Below are 16,041 nucleotides of genomic sequence, written 5' to 3'. Positions count from 1 at the left end.
TGCTCACTATCTGGCATATCCTGCATGTTTTCCTGAGTGAAGACAGTTAAAAAATAATCATTCAGAAGTTTACTAATCTCCTCCCCAGAACTAACCAGCTCCCCATCTGCTGCCTTTAATGGACCTACAGTATCCTTATTTTTCGTCCTGTATACCTGATAAAATCCCTTGGGGTCCGTCTTCGCCTGGCTGGCTACCTTTAATTCATAATTGTCCTTAGCTTTCCTCGTTAACTTCCTGACTGTTCTAACTAATTCATTATACTGTGTCCTTAAAACTTCCTCACCTGCCCTTAATCTCTTATATATACTTCTCTTACGCCCTATATAATGCTTTAACCTAGCAGTCATCCATTTAGGGTCATTTTTTTGTGATCTTATTGTTTTATACGGGATATTTGCTAATTGACCTGTACGAACCTTATCTACGAAATATTTATACAATTCATCTACATTTACTTCACCTAAACCCCTCATCTCGTTCCCTACCATCCTCTCCCCTCCCTCATCAACTCGCCTCGACCTTACCTCTCTCATTTCAGCATGACCTGACATTCCAACATACTCACACCTATCTCCCCCCTTCCACTTTCCTCCTCCCTTCTGGAGCCTCACCTCACCTCCCTCATCCTGCCTTATCTCTCTGAACTCCGTCCCTGACCTGACCTCACCCTGCATCCTTTGCCAGTCCACTCCTTGGAGGTACCTTTTTAATTCTTCAAAATCTGCTCTCCTAAAGTCAGGTATTTTACTAGTGTTTTTATTTCTAACAGTTTCTTCCCATTCTAGATTGTACCTAATTTCCCTATGGTCACTGTTACCTAGCTGTCCTCCAACCTCTACCTGCGTGACTGCTTCCTCCCTGTTAGTAAGAATTAAATCTAGAATATTATTCCCCCTTGTGGGTTCTACGACTACCTGTTTAAAAAAATTATCCTGAATTACCTTAAGGAATTCCTCTGCTTCCTTGTTACCCACAATCAGACTCCAGTCGATATTCCTAAAATTAAAATCTCCTACCACACATACCTGACTGTACCTGCCTGCTCTATTTAATTCCTGCCACAGTGAGGTGTTAATTTCCTCTGTACTGGTCGGTGGTCTGTAAACTACCCCTAGTACTACTGACTGCGATCCTTCCTTAATATCTACCCATATCGACTCTGCTTTGTTATCTGTTTTAATTCTATTGTTCATATAGCACTGTAATGTGTCCCTAACGTATAACGCGACACCTCCTCCTCTCCTGTTTTCTCTATCTTTATAGAACATTGTATACCCATCTATCTTAACCTCTGGATTAAATACTTTTCCTGACATATCTAACCAAGTCTCAGTTAAAGCAATGATATCAAATTTCTCTACACTCGCTATTCCTCTAAGCAAGTCTATTTTATTCAGAATACTTCTACAATTTGTGTAGTAAACACTTAAGCTATTTCTCACCATCCCTAAGCTAGCTTCCTTTCTAGATTTAACTAATTTGCCCCTTGCCTTCTCCTCACTACCCCTTCTTCCCTCCTGACTAACGAAAAAAGTGCTGGAGTGCAGTTACCTCCCGCTCGAGTGTTTCGGCCAAAACACGAACACCCTGGCGTGACAAATGCATTCCATCCCTGGCGTACAAGGTGTCCCTGCCATAGAAAAGGTCCCAGTTGTCGATGAACGTCCATCCATTACTCCTACAATGAGTAACGTCCTTCTTCATGTCCTTCCTATTCCGCATATATTATAATTTTTATCCATTCTGGCGTTTGTATACGTAACAAGCTAAAAAATGGTTTTTTTTTTTTTGGTTGTTATTCTGTTTCTACATAAAGGGTATTTCGAATCATTTTAGTGTGTTGGTACGTAAGAAAATCAAAACACTCAAAAGACATGTTCTACTTCATGTTTTTTTTTTTTCTGTATTCCAATATTGGATGATTTCCATGCTTTTTAGGGTTTTGGTTCATAGGATGCTCATAAACACTCAAATGACACGTTCCCTGGAATCTCGTTTCATTTTTACATATTGTTTGCTTTGCATGCATTTTGACATTTTGGTACCTAACAATGTGAAATACATTTTAAAATCCACATTTCTCGTAATGTTTTTTCTTTTCCCCCATATAGAGTACTTTGCATGCATTTTGGCGTTTTTGTAGGTAATGAGCTCAAAAACACTCAAAATATTTTTTTTTGGGGCTAATGTTATTCTTTATCTCCATAATGTATGTTTTGCATACGTTTAAATGTTTTAGTACGTAATAAGTTCAAAACACTTAAAAGATACATTTTTCGTAATGTTGTTTTGCATTCCCAATCAGAGTGAATTCCATGCTTTCTATCGTTTTGGTGCCTAACACTCTCAAAAATAGGCATAAGAAAAGTTTTCGGTAATGTCGTTTCGTTTTCCCCATATAGGAGGCATTAAGAGGATTCTCGCGTTTTGGTACCTAATAATATATATATATATATATATATATATATATATATATATATATATATATATATATATATATATATATATATATATATATATATATATATATATATATATATATGTATAAAACACTCAAAATACACGTTTTTAGTTAGGTTGTTCTGTCTCTTCATATAAAATTTTATTTATATGTTTTAGTGTTTTGATAATCACGAAGCTCAAAAAGATTCGTTATAAACGTTTCTCATAAAGCAGTTTCTTGATATAGGATATTTTCAATACATTTTGTGTTTTTTCAATGTAGGAAGCTGAAAAACACTGAAAATACTTGATTTCGGTACTGTTATTTTCGTTGTCAATAAAGTGAGTTTTTCCATGTGATTTAGTGTTTTGGTATGTAAGTACCTCAAAACACTCAAAAGACTCGCTTTTTGTAATTTTGTTCCCTTTTCCCATATAAAATGCTTTCCATTCTTTTTAGCGTTTTAATGCCTCACACGCTCATAAATTCTGAAAAGACGCTTTATTTTAAATGTCATTTTCATTTCCCCATATATGGTTCTTTGCATGCATTTTGACATAATGGCACCTAAAAATGTGAAATACATTAAAAACACATGGTTTTGGTATTGTTGTTCTGTTTATTCATTTAGAGTTTTACTCCTGTGTTTAAGTGTTTTGATACCTAAAAACTCTCATAATACACGTTTCTTGTAATGTCTTTTCGTTTTCAGAAATAGGATAGTTTGCTTGCACTGTTGCGTTTTTGTATGCAACAAGCTCAAAAATACTCAAAATATTTGTTTTAGTAATGCTATTCTGTCTCCATATAGCGTGGTATTAAACGCGTTTTCGCATTTTTGTGCCTAAAGAAGCTCAAAAACATTTATAATACATGTTTCTAATAATGTCTTTTTGTTTCACCATATAGGGTACTTTGCATAATTTTTGACATTTTTCTACGTAACAGGCTGAAAATCTCAAAATATTTGTTAGATTAGATTAGGTTATGTTAGGTTATTGTAATTTAGTGTAGTTTTACATGAACTGTGTTTTCAATGCGTTTTAACGTTTTAGTACGTAAGATTTTCATAAACCCTTAAAAGACATGCTAAAAACGCTAAAAAAGCATGGAAGTCTCCCTATATACAAAAACAAAACATTACCAAAAACGCCTCTTTTCAATGCTTTTGAGCTAAAACGCAAGGAAAACACCTTTCATGAAGAATCAGAATAACGTTACGAAATCAAGTATTTGTTTTTGAGGTAGAATAACGTTTTTACGTAGAATAACGCAAAAATGCATGTAAAGTTCCTATATGAGGAAACGAAAAGGCATCACGAAAAAACGTGTATTATGAGTGTTTTTCATCTTCTTGGGTACCAAAGCGCTAAAAGGGATGAATAACTCTCTATATGGAGAAACATAATGACATTACTAGGAAAGTGTATTTTAATTGTCCTTCAGATTGCTGGGCTCAAAAACGCTAAAATGCATGAAATCCACAATATATTGGGAAAGGAAACGAGATTTCCTTTTTTTTGAGTGCACCTAAACGCTAAAAAGAATGGAAAGCACCCAATATAGATAAACAAAACAGCATTAACAAAAATGCTTCTTTTCAGTCATTTTAACTTACGTATCAAAAAGCTGAAAGGCATGCAAAACAACATTAATGAAAAAAACTAAATAACATTACCGAAACAAGTATTTTGAATGTTTTAAAGCTTGTTACGTATAAGAATGCCAAAATGCATGCAAAGTACCCTATATGGGGAAAGAAAACGACATTACGAGAAACGTGTATAATGAGTGTTTTTTGAGCTTAGGTAACAAAACTCGAAAACAAATAATACTCTATATGGAGAAAGGAAATAACATAAAAAAAATGATTTTGAGTGTATTTCACACAGTTAGATACAATAACGCCAAAATGCATGGAAAGTATCCTATATTGGGAAAGAAAAGACATTAAAAAAACGTGTTTCCTTAGCATTTATGAGCTCTTTAGTCACCAAAACGTTAGCTAAAAAAAAAAAAAACATCAAAAGCACTCTAAATACGAAAAAAGACTTATCGAAAACATCTTTTGAGCTTTTTTTGAGCTACTTATGTACCAAAACTGTAAAACGCATGCAAAATACCATTTATGAAGAAACAAAAACTTTTCCAAAAACAAGTATCTTTATTGTTTTTGAGCTTGTTACGTACAAAAAAAAAAAAAATCAAAATGCATGAAAAATACTCTTTATGGGTTAATGAAAAGCTATTATGAGGAACAAGTATTACCAGTGTTTTTTTTTTAAGCTTAATAGGTACTAAATCTAGAAAACGAATGAATAGGTCTCTGAAAAACAGAATAACATTACCAAAAACCTGTATTTTGAGTGTTTTTCCACATTGTTTGGTACGAAAACGCAAAAATGCATGTAAAACACCCTATATGGGATATGTAAAAAAAATATTCTCAAAAAGGTTGTTTTTTGAGTGTTTATTAACGTTTGAAGCACGAAAATGCTAAAAAGAAATGAAAGCACATTATATGAGAAAACAAATCATTACCAAAAATGTGTTTTACTTACCAAAACGGTAAAACGGATGCAAAACCACTTTTTGTGGAAAAACAGATTAATATTATAAAAAAAAGTATTTCTAGTGCTTTTGAGCTTGTTACGTACAAAAAAAAGAAAAAAAAATGCATAAAAAAGTACCCTATATGAAGAAACAAAAGTACATTACCAGAGAGGTGTATTATGAGTGTCTTTGACACCAAAACATAAATAGCACTCTATATGGAAAAATAGAACATTACCAAAAACATGTATTTTGTGTTATTTTTTACATTATTTGGTACAAAAATGTCATAATGTATGCAAAACCTTGTACGAGTATAAGAGGTATTTAAACGATTTTATCAGAAACGTGTTTAGATTTTTTTTTTTTTTTAGCGCGTTAGGCACTAAAACGATAAAAAAATAGAATCCACCCTATTTTGAAATGCAAAACAACATTACGAAAAACGTTTGTTTTGAGTGTTTTTTTTAACTTCTTACATGCCAAAAACACTTAAACACATGTAAAAACACACTTTATGGAAAAACTGAATAACATTACCAAAAACAACTATTTTCTATTTTTTTTTCAGTTATGCAGAAAAACGTCAAAATACATGCAAATAACCCTATATGATGAAACGAAAATACATTACGAGAAAGGTGTATTATGAGTGATTTTGAGCTTTTTTGATACCAAACGGGAAAACGCAGAAATACCATTCTATATATACGAGTATAGAAACGAAAAAAAAAACATTACTAAAAACTTGTAATTTCAGTGTTTTTCACATTTTTAGGTACCATAACGCCAAATTGCATGGAAAGCTTCTTATATGGGGTAACGAAACCACATTCCATGAAACGTATATTTCAATACTTTTGAGCATGATAGGCACCAAAACTCAAAGAAAGCATGGAAAACACCCTATATGGAAATAGAAAAAAAATAAATAAATAAAATAAATAGATAAATAAAAAAGGCGGGTCTTTTGAGTTTTTTTTCAGCTTCTTACGTACCAAAAAACATTTCAAAAATACCCTTCCTTGAGAAACAAAACATTACCAAAAACAAGTATTCTGATTATTTTTGAGCTTGTTACGTACAAAAACGCCAAAATGTTTGCAATGTACCTTATGAGGGGAAATTGAATTTAATTACGAAAAACGTGTATTTTTTAGTTTATTAGGTACCAAAACCGCTAAAAGCCATTAAGAGCTCTCTTTATTGAGATACATAACGACACAACAAAAAACGTGTATTTTTTAGTGTATTTCACATTCATAGGTATTAGAGATTTCATATGTATGCAGAGTACCCTATATGGGAAAAGGAAACGAAATTCTAGAAATGTGTCTATTCAGAGTTTTTGACGTGTTAGGCACCAAGACAATTAAAAGCATGAAAAAAACCCTATACAGGAAAAGAAAATATTACAAAATCGTGTCTTTTCAGTAGTTTTAAATTCTTATGCACAAAAATAGTAAAATGGATGAAAAAACCTTAATGGAGAAGTAGAATAACATTAGCCAAACTAGTATTTTGAGTGTTTTTGAGCTTGTTACGTACCAAAACGCAAAAAAAGAATGAAAACACCGTTTATAGAGAAACTTAATAACAATAAGATAAAAATTGTGTTATACAGTATTATGAGAGTTTTTTAGCTTTTTTAGGTAACAAAATGCTACAATGCATTAATATCATTCTATATCGAGAGAAAGAAAAATATATAAAAAAAAAAAACATGTATATTGAGTGTTTTCACATTAATAAACACCAAAACGCAAAAAATGCATGCAAAGCTCCTTTCATTGGGGAACGAAATAACATTACCAAAATTGTGTTTTTTTTAATGTTTTCAGCGTGGTGGGCACGAAAACGCAAAAGAGCATGTAAATCACCCTATATATTAATACAAAACATCATTAAGAAAAACGTGAATATTAAGTGAATTTTAACTTATTACGTACTAACACGTAAAAAAAAAAAATTCAAAATAAACTTTAGGGAAAAAACAAATTCATTACCAAAGAACTATTTTCAAGTGTTTTAAACTTGTTTCGTAAAAAAAAAAACTTCAAAAAAACAAAGTACCCTATATGGGGGAAACAAAAAGACATCAGGAGAAATGTGTATTATGAGTGAGGTTCTTTTGTACAAATACGCGAAAACGCGTTATCACTCCAACATTACCAAATAACGTGAAATTTGAGCTTTTTCACATTATAAGGTACTAGAATGGCAAAATGCATATTAAGCCGTTATATTTGAAAAAGAAACGATATTACAAAATTTAATAATATACGTTTTGAGTATTTTTGTGCATGACTGGCACCAAAACGCTTAAAAGCTTGGAAAGCACGTAATATAGGGGGAAAAAAAAACATTACGAAAAACACGTCTTTTGAGTGTTTTTGAAGTTTCAAACGCTAAAACGCACGCAAAACTCTATTTAGGAAAAAAAAAAACAAGTAACTATCAAAAACAAGCATTATGTCTGAGTTTGTTTCGTACAAAACGGAAAAATACATACAAAATACCATATATGAAAAAACGTATGGACGTTACCAGAGATGTGTATTATGAGTGTTTTTGAGCTTCTTAGGACCAAACCGCTAAATCGCATAAATAGCACTTTATAGAAAACTAGATCAATATTACAAAAAAAACGTGTATATGACTATATTTGACATTGCTAACTACGAAAAAAAAAAAACGAAATGCTTACAAAGTACCTTAAAATTATCAAAAACAAGCATTTTAAGTATTTTTGGGCTTGTTACCAAGAAAAGGAAATGATGCATGTAAACTACCCTATATGGGGCAACGAAAAGACATCATAAGAAACGTATATTATGAGCATTTTTTTTTTTTTGGCTTCTTAGGTATCAAAACGATAAAACGAATGAATACGGAGAAACAAAACAACATAACCAAAGACCTGTATTTTGAGTGGTTTTTGACATTGTTAGGTACCAAAACGCCAAAATTCATGCAATGTCTCTTATATAGGGAAACAAAACGACATCACAGAAATGTGTCTTTTGAAACTAAACTACTTACATAATAAGTATCTCGAGTTTTTTTTTTTTTCTGGTTACACACAAAAATGCTAACAAGCATAGAAAACACGCTATATACGAATAGAAAACATTACCAAAATGGTATGTTTTTAGTGTTTTTCATATTCTTACATACGAAAATGGTAAAACGCATGTAAAGCCGCACTTTATGTAGAAACAGAAGAACATTACGAAAAACAGGTATTTTGAGTGTTTTTGAGCTTATTACACACAAAAACGTAAGAAAGCATGCAATGTACTCTTAATGGGGAAACGAAAAGCATTACGAGAAACACGGATTATGAGTGTTTTTAAGCCTCTTCGTTATCAAAATTCTAAAACGCATTAATAGCACCCTATACAATGAAAAAGAATAACATGAATAACATTCCGTATTGAGAAACAGAACAACTTTACTAAAAAACGTGCATTTTGAGTGATTTTCCACCATATTAAGCACCAAAACGCAGAAATTCATGCAAAGCCTACGATATGGGGAAACGAATGAAATTATCCGAAACGTGTTTTGTGAGTTTATATATATATGTATATATATATATATATATATATATATATATATATATATATATATATATATATATATATATATATATATATATATATATATATATATATATATATATATATATATATATATATATATATATATATATATATATATATATATATATATATATATATATATATATATATATATATATATATATATATATATATATATATATATATATATATATATATATATATATATATATATATATATATATATATATATATATATATATATATATATATATATATATATATATATATATATATATATATATATATATATATATATATATATATATATATATATATATATATATATATATATATATATATATATATATATATATATATATATATATATATATATATATATATATATATATATATATATATATATATATATATATATATATATATATATATATATATATATATATATATATATATATATATATATATATATATATATATATATATATATATATATATATATATATATATATATATATATATATATATATATATATATATATATATATATATATATATATATATATATATATATATATATATATATATATATATATATATATATATATATATATATATATATATATATATATATATATATATATATATATATATATATATATATATATATATATATATATATATATATATATATATATATATATATATATATATATATATATATATATATATATATATATATATATATATATATATATATATATATATATATATATATATATATATATATATATATATATATATATATATATATATATATATATATATATATATATATATATATATATATATATATATAGTATTGGGCACAAAAACGTTAAAAAAATTATAAATCACCTTATGTGAATATATATAAAAAAAATGTCTTTTCAGTGATTTTGAAATCATTACCTCTCAAAACGTTTAAAAACATGTAAAACACTCTTTATTGAGTAACAGAATAATAATATTACCAAAAACAAGTATTTGGAGAGTTTTTGAGCTTGTTACGTCCAAAAACGACAAAATACATGCAAAGTATCATATATGCGAAAAAGAAAAGACATTAAGAGAAACGTGTACTATGATTTTTTTTTTATCACCTTCATAGGTTCCGTAAATTTAAAATGCAAGAACAGCAATATATATTTAGATAAATTAACATTAACAAAAACGTTAATTTTTGGGAATATTTCACACACCAAAATGCATGCAGAGCATCTTATATGTAAAAAGGAAACGACATTTCCAGTAAAGGTGTATGAGTGTATTAGGTACCAAAACGCTAATAAGCATTCAAACCATCCTATATGCGAGAAGAAAACATTACCAAAAACGTCTCTTTTAAATGTTTAGAGGTATCTACCAAAACCCAAAAAACGTATGCAAAAACGCATTGTGGAAAAACATAATAACATAACCAAAAGCAACTGTTATAAGTGTGGTTGAGCTTGTTACGTAAAATGACGCCAAAATGTATGTAAAGTGTCCTATATCGTGAAACGAAAAGACAATACAGGAAACGTGTATTATGAGCGTTTTTAAGCTTCCTAGCTACCGAAATGAAAAAAAAAAAAGCGTTAATAACACTCCATAATGAGAAATAGAACATTACCAAAAGCGTGTAATTTGAGGCTTTTCCACCTTAGGTACTAAAATGCCAAAATTAATGAAAAGTCCCTTATATGGGGAAATTAAACAACATTCCAAGAAAAGTATCTCGAGTGTTTTTGTGCATGTTAGGTCCCATAAACTTTAAAAAGCATGGAAAGCACTTTATGTAGGAATAGAAAACAAAATTACCAAAAACGTTTCTTATGTACCACAACCCTTCATAGAGAAACATAATAATATTACCATAAATAAACATTTTTAATTTTTTAAAGCTTCTTTCGTTGAAAAAAGCCCCCCCCAAAAAAAAAAACATGGAAAAGTACTTTAAAAGTGGAAAACGAAAAGACTTAACGAGAAACGTACATTATGAGTGTTTTTGAGATTCTTCGGTACCAATACGTGAAAACGCATATATAGCACTCTATATGAAAATCAGAAAAAATATACCAAAAAAATGTATTTTAGTGTATTTCACATTTTAGGTAAAAAAAAAAAAAAAAAAAACATAAAAAATGCATGCAGAGCATCCCATATGTGGAAAAGAAATGACATTTCCATAATGGTGTCTTTTGAGTATTTATGAGTGTTTTAGGCAGAGAAACATACAGAAACGTCAAAATGGATGCAAAAAGGGGAAACGAAAAGACACTACGAGAAACGTGTATTATGAATGTTTTGATCTCCATAAGTACCAAAATGATAAAACACATGGAATAGCAATCTATATGGAAAAACTGAATAACATTACCAAAAACAGCTATTTTAAATGATTTTTTAGCTTGTTACGTACGAAACACCAAAGTACCCTGGATAGGGACATGAACAGACGTTACGAGACGCGTGTATTATGAGTTTATTTTAGCTTCTTAGGTTTTTAAAATGCTAAATTGCATGAATTACCAAAAACGTGTCTTTTGAGTGTATTTCATACTATAATGTGTCATAACGAAAAAAGTACATGGAAACCATCCAATATTTCCATAAACATGTCTTTTGGGTTTTTATCAGCATGTTAGGCACGAAAACGCTAAAAACAATACTAAAAAAAGAAATTATTACGAAAAAAATGTCTTTTGAGTGTTTTTAAGAAATTATTTACGTACCAAAAGACATAAATGCATGTAAAACACCCTTTCTGGAGAAAAATTAAAAAATATTACCAAAAACAAGAATTTTGAATTTTTTTTATGTTCTTACATAAAAAAAGCCTAAATGTATTGAAAGTAGCCTATATTGGAAAACGAAAAAGGACATTATGAAAAACGTGTATTATCAGTGTATTTGATCTTATTAGGTACAGAAACGATAAAACTCATGAATAGCTCTCTGTATGGAGAAACAAATTACCAAAAACGTGTATTTTGGGTCTATTTCACACTGTCAGGTAGCCAAAAAAATAAAAATAAATAAAGAAATGCCCGCAAAGCACCGTATTTAAGAAAACGAAACGAAATTACCAGAAACATATCTTTTGAATGTTTTCAACGTGTTTTGCATCACAACGCTAAAAAAAAAAAACATGGAAACCATCGTATATGGGAAAAGAAAAGTACCAAAACTTGTGTTTTTAGTTTTTTTTTTATTCTTACAAAAACACTAAAACGCTTGAAAAGCACCCTTTATGGAAAAAAAAACAGAATAACTTAAAAAAAAAAAAAAACATTTTGAGTGTTTGTGAGCTTCTTACGTAGAGAAATGCCAAAATGCCTGCAAAATTACCATATGTGAGGACACAAAAAGACATTTCCTGGAACATGTATTATGAATCTTTGAGGTTCTTAATTATTAAATCACTAAAATACATAAATAGGATTCTATATGGAGAAAGAGAACAATATTACCAAAAACGTGTAATTTCAGTGTATTTAACTTTGACAGATGTTAAGATCCCAAAATGCATGCAAAACACCAATTATGGAGAAATTAAATTCTTCCAGAAACGTCTCTTTTGATTGTTTACTAGCGTGTTAAGAACCAAAAAGCCAAAAACATTTTAAGTATCCTATATGGGAAAAGAACCATTATCAAAAACGTGTATTTTAAGTGTTTTCAGGTAATTCCGTACATAAACACTGAAAAAAAAAAAATGAAGACACCTTTCATGAAGAAACACAGTAACATTAGTAAAATCAAGTATTTTGAGCATGTTACGTCCAAAAACGTCAAAATGCATTGAAAGTACCTTATAGAGTACTATATAAATAAACGTATATTTGGATTGTTTTTGAGCTTGTTAGGTACAAAAACGCCAATTTATATCATACAAAAAAAAAAAATAATAAATAGAATAAATAAATAAATAAATAACAATACGAAAAAAAAAACGTGTCATATCGAGTGTTTTTGAACATCTTACCAAAACATTAAAACGTATGGAAAGTACCTTTTATGGAGAACCGTAATATTACAAAGAACAAGGATTTTGAGTGTTTTTGAGCTTGTTACGCAGAAAATGCCAAACCGCATAAAAAATGCTCTATGAGGAGAAACGGAAAGACATTACGAGAAACGTGCATTATGAGTGATTTTTTAGGTTCTTAGGTACCAAAACGCGAAAGCGCGTTAATATCACTCTTTCAGAAGAAACAGAACATTAACAAAAACGTGTATTTCACCTTGTTTTATAATACAACGCCAAAATGCCTGCAAAGCTTTTGATACGAGGAAATAAAACGACCTTACAAATAAACGTGTCTTTTAGTGTTTTGGGCGTGTTAGGAACCAGAGCGCTATAAACAATAGAAATCACCCTATATCGGAATACAAAACAGTATTACGAAAAACGTGTTTATTAAGTGTTTTATAGTTTTTTTCATCCCAAAATGCTAAAACGCATGCAATAATATACTCGTATGTTATGAAGAAAAAGAAAAATATTACCAAAATCAAGAATTTTTTTTAGTTTTTCAGCTTGCTACACAAAAAGAAAAATGCCAAAAAGCATGCAAATTATCCGTAATGCGGAAAAGAAAAGACATTACATGAATCATGTATTATGATTGTTTTTGTACTTTTTAGGTTCCAAAACGCTAAAACGCATGAATAACACTTTATATGGAGAAAGAGAATAATATTACCAAAAACGTGCATTTGCAGGTTTTTTTTTTTTTTTTTACAGTAAGGTACCAAAACGCCAAAATGCATGCTATGCACCATCTACGGGAAAAGAAAACGAAAAATTCCAGAAACGTGTCTCTTGAGTGTTTATGAACGTGGTAGGCACTAAAATGCTTAAAAGTATTGAAAGCACCTTATATGGAAATAGAAGAAAGCATTACTTAATTAAAACGTATCCTTTCAGTGTTTTCAGCTGCTTATGTCAAAACTCTAAAAAGCCTGAAAAAACACCCTTTAAGAATTAAAATAATATTACCGAAAAGAAGTATTTTCAGAGTTTTTTGGGTTTGCTAGATGGAAGAAAAAAAAAAAAAACGCCCATATGCATGCAAATTTCCTATATGAGAAAAGGAAAGGTCATTACGAGAGCCTATTATAAATGTTTATCAAACACTACAACGCATGGACAGCTAAGGAGAAACAGAACCACATAATAAAAAAACGTATATTATGAGGGTATTTAACATTAGTGGGTGCGAAAACGGCAAAAAAAAAAAAAAAACGTAAAATACCCTACTAGGTGGGGAAAAAAAAAGACATATCCAGAAACGAGTCTTGAGTGTTTATCCGCGTCTTAGGCAAACTATAAAGGAAAACGTTTTTGGTAATTCTAAACAGCATTACCAATAACGTTTCTTTTCCGTGATTTGAGCTACTTACGTACCAAAACGCTTAAACACATGAAAAAAAAGAATATATATATATATATATATATATATATATATATATATATATATATATATATATATATATATATATATATATATATATATATATATATATATATATATATATATATATATATATATATATTTTTTTTTTTTATGTAGGAAGGATACTGGCCAAGGGCAACAAAAATCTAATAAAAAAAAAAATGCCCACTGAAATGCCAGTCCCATAAAAGGGTCAAAGCAGTGGTCAAAAATTGGTGGATAAGTGTCTTGAAACCTCCCTCTTGAAAGAATTCAAGTCATAGGAAGGTGGAAATACAGAAGAAGGCAGGGAGTTCCAGAGTTTACCAGAGAAAGGGATGAATGATTGAGAATACTGGTTAACTCTTGCGTTAGAGAGGTGGACAGAATAGGGGTGAGAGAAAGAAGAAAGTCTTGTGCAGCGAGGCCGCGGAAGGAGGGGAGGCATGCAGTTAGCAAGATCAGAAGAGCAGTTGGCATGAAAATAGCGGTAGAAGACAGCTAGATATGCAACATTGCGGCGGTGAGAGAGGGGCTGAAGACAGTCAGTTAGAGGAGAGGAGTTGATGAGACGAAAAGCTTTTGATTCCACCCTGTCTAGAAGAGCAGTATGAGTGGAGCCCCCCCAGACATGTGAAGCATACTCCATACTTGGACGGATAAGGCCCTTGTACAGAGTTAGCAGCTGGGGGGGTGAGAAAAACTGGCGGAGACGTCTCAGAACACCTAACTTCATAGAAGCTGTTTTAGCTAGAGATGAGATGTGAAGTTTCCAGTTCAGATTATAAGTAAAGGACAGACCGAGGATGTTCAGTGTAGAAGAGGGGGACAGTTGAGTGTCATTGAAGAAGAGGGGATAGTTGTCTGGAAGATTGTGTCGAGTTGATAGATAGAGGAATTGAGTTTTTGGGGCATTGAACAATACCAAGTTTGCTCTGCCCCAATCAGAAATTTTAGAAAGATCAGAAGTCAGGCGTTCTGTGGCTTCCCTGCGTGATATGTTTACCTCCTGAAGGGTTGGACGTCTATGAAAAGACGTGGAAAAGTGCAGGGTGGTATCATCAGCATAGGAGTGGATAGGACAAGAAGTTTGGTTTAGAAGATCATTAATGAATAATAAGAAGAGAGTGGGTGACAGGACAGAACCCTGAGGAACACCACTGTTAATAGATTTAGGAGAAGAACAGTGACCGTCTACCACAGCAGCAATAGAACGGTCAGAAAGGAAACTTGAGATGAAGTTACAGAGAGAAGGATAGAAACCGTAGGAGGGTAGTTTTGAAATCAAAGCTTTGTGCCAGACTCTATCAAAGGCTTTTGATATGTCCAAGGCAACAGCAAAAGTTTCACCAAATTCTCTAAAAGAGGATGACCAAGACTCAGTAAGGAAAGCCAGAAGATCACCAGTAGAGCGGCCTTGACGGAACCCATACTGGCGATCTGATAGAAGGTTGTGAAGTGATAGATGTTTAAGAATCTTCCTGTTGAGGATAGATTAAAAAACTTTAGATAAGCAGGAAATTAAAGCAATAGGACGGTAGTTTGAGGGATTAGAGCGGTCACCCTTTTTAGGAACAGGTTGAATGTAGGCAAACTTCCAGCAAGAAGGAAAGGTAGATGTTGACAGACAGAGCTGAAAGAGTTTGACTAGGCAAGGTGCAAGCACGGAGGCACAGTTTCGGAGAACAATAGGAGGGACCCCATCAGGTCCATAAGCCTTCCGAGGGTTTAGACCAGCGAGGGCATGGAAAACATCATTACGAAGAGTTTTAATACGTGGCATGAAGTAGTCAGAGGGTGGAGGAGAGGGAGGAACAAGCCCAGAATCGTCCAAGGTAGCGTTTTTAGCAAAGGTTTGAGCAAAGAGTTCAGCTTTAGAAATAGATGTGATAGCAGTGGTGCCATCTGGTTGAAGTAGAGGAGGGAAAGAAGAAGAAGCAAAGTTATTGGAGATATTTTTGGCTAGATGCCAGAA

This window comes from Scylla paramamosain, chromosome 5, assembly GCF_035594125.1.
Source record: "Scylla paramamosain isolate STU-SP2022 chromosome 5, ASM3559412v1, whole genome shotgun sequence".
NCBI classification, from domain to species: Eukaryota; Metazoa; Arthropoda; class Malacostraca; order Decapoda; family Portunidae; genus Scylla; species Scylla paramamosain.
This window is presented reverse-complemented; position numbering follows the sequence as displayed.